The sequence below is a fragment of the Oncorhynchus kisutch genome, linkage group LG19 (genome assembly GCF_002021735.2).
Source record: "Oncorhynchus kisutch isolate 150728-3 linkage group LG19, Okis_V2, whole genome shotgun sequence".
NCBI lineage: Eukaryota > Metazoa > Chordata > Actinopteri > Salmoniformes > Salmonidae > Oncorhynchus > Oncorhynchus kisutch.
The window spans coordinates 52,837,698-52,840,197 of NC_034192.2; positions in this window are offsets into that span (position 1 = coordinate 52,837,698).

A 2,500-nucleotide genomic window follows, 5' to 3' on the forward strand; every position below is an offset into this window, starting at 1 on the left:
ACAGCCAGAAGAGGACTGGCCACCCCACATAGCCTGGTTCCTCTCTAGGTTTCTTCCTAGGTATTGGCCTTTCTAGGGAGTTTTTCCTAGCCACCGTGCTTCTACACCTGCATTGCTTGCTGTTTGGGGTTTTAGGCTGGGTTTCTGTACAGCACTTTGAGATATCAGCTGATGTACGAAGGGCTATATAAATACATTTGATTTGATTTGATTTAAAATACCATCAGCACCACAGGCCTTTTTGGGTTGGAGCTTGCATAGTTTTGCCAATAACTCTTATTCTGTAATTGGTGTATCCACAGGATTCTGATAGTCTTTGACTGCTGATTCGACTATTTGTCATTTTTCTTGAATATCTTTTTATTCTGGGCTCTTTGTTATATTACTGTAGAGGTTTGCAAAGTGATTTCTCCACATGTCCTAATTTTGGATAGCCAATTCCTCCTGATGAGGTGTTTAATTTATTCCAATTCTCACAGAAATTGTTTGATTCTATGGATTCCTCAATCAATTAGGCAAAATGTTCACCTTCATTGCTGTAGGAGAATGTTAAGGCTAAAAAGTTGTCCAGGAGAGATTGTATTTTTTGGCTACTAATTGCTTTTTGGTAGATGTCTGTACTGTTTGCACTCCGTCTATAGGCCTGTTTAGTACCATGTCATTTATTTGGCCATGATGCTTCATGGTTGGGTTCCGCTCTTCTCAGATACACTGTGATTTTACTGTGGTCTGAGAGAGGTGTTAGTGGGCTGACTGTGAAGGTTCTGAGAGACTCTGGGTTTAGGTCGGTGAGGAAGTAGTCTACAGTGATGCTGCCAAGGGATGAGCTGTAGGTGTACCTACCAAAAGAGTCCCCTCTCAGCCTACCATTGACTATGTACAGACCCAGTGTTCCATAGAGCTTCACGAGCTGTACTCCGTTTTTGTTTTTCACTTTGTCATAGTTGTTTCTGTGAGGGTATGTGGGGAGGGAAAGGTTGTTGCTTCCTGGTAGATATTTATCCCCATGACTGTTAATAGTTTAATAGTGTCTTGTTCTTCTGCTGTTCTAGCATTCAGGTCTCCACAGACCAGTACGTTGCCTTGGGCCTGAAAGTGACTAATTTCCCCCTCTAGAATGGAGAAAGTCTCTTCGTTGAAGTAGGGTGACTCTGAGGGGGGAATGTATGTGGCACAGAGGAAGATGTTTTCGTCTGTCAAGATAGCCTCCTTGTTGATTTTTAACCATATAAAGAATTCTCCTGTTTTGATCAATTCGATTGAATTAATTAGTTTAGATTTATACCATATTAGCATTCCCCCTGAGTCTCTGCCCTGTTCGATTATTTTTAATTTAGTTGATGGTATGATTATCCCCCTATAACCTACTGGACAGCCAGTGGAAACATCACCTCTGCACCATGTTTCCTGTAGTACTACAATATCAACATCATCAATTTCTTTCAGGAAGTCTGGGGAGGACACCCACCTTGTAAATTCCAACATGTAATGTAAAAAGATTTCATAACTTTTTTCTTCTTATTTACCTTCAAAATGAGACAAACACTCACAATCTTCAATTAAAGTAAACTCTTATTATGCAAATGTGATTTGTTTATCATTGAAGATAGAATTTGTGTCATGCCACTTGGGTGGGTGTAGTGTGAGGAAGGTGGAGTTCTTGTGCTCATCTTACCATGACCCTCGGCCTATCACATGTGAGCATCCATGACCCTCGGCCTATCACATGTGAGCATCCATGACCCTCGGCCTATCACATGTGAGCATAGTAGACTCGGCATTTGTTTAATGTCAGTCATTTGGTTGGTGGGGGCTGGGCCAGTTGCTCCTCCCACAGCCTGTGCGTAGCTCTGCCTGCTGGGCTGTGGCTCCTCCAAGTGTGGGAGCAGATCCATGGCACAATGCATTGTTGGGCACCACACCTTTCTCGTTTTGTGTCTAGGGAGGGTGTTGGAGCTGGGGTGTGGCTGGTCTGTGCCGGTGCTGCTGTCAGTGGGAGGCTGTTCTGTGGGCTGGGGAGGAGGGGTGCAGCAGGCAGGGCTGGGAAGCCTGGCTGGTTGAGCTGGGCTCCTCTGCTGTGTGAGGGCAGGTCATAGAGTGGTGTTCTAGCTGCTCCTGCAGCCTGTCCTCTGTTCTCTTTCTCTCCTGCAGCCTGTCCTCTGTTCTCTTTCTCTCCTGCAGCTCCTCTCTTCGTGTGGTCAGATCGTTATTACTGTTCTGCCCGTCTTTTTGGAGCTCTCTCACCTCCTTTGTTAGATCAGCCAGCTCTCTCTTGAGTCCGTCTATCTCTTGCTGAACCTCTCAGCTGTGTTGCAAGGCTGCTGTCCTCATCTTGGTTAGGTGGCTGTTTGCTCACGCTCTCCCTCAGCAGGACCACCTCCCCCTCCAGTTTGGTGAACTCATCCCTCATGGCAGCCATGGTGGTGAGGAGGGCCTGAGCCTGCTCTGCACTGAGGGGGTCGCTCTCCTCCTGGGGTGTGTCCTCCACTATGGTGGGAAG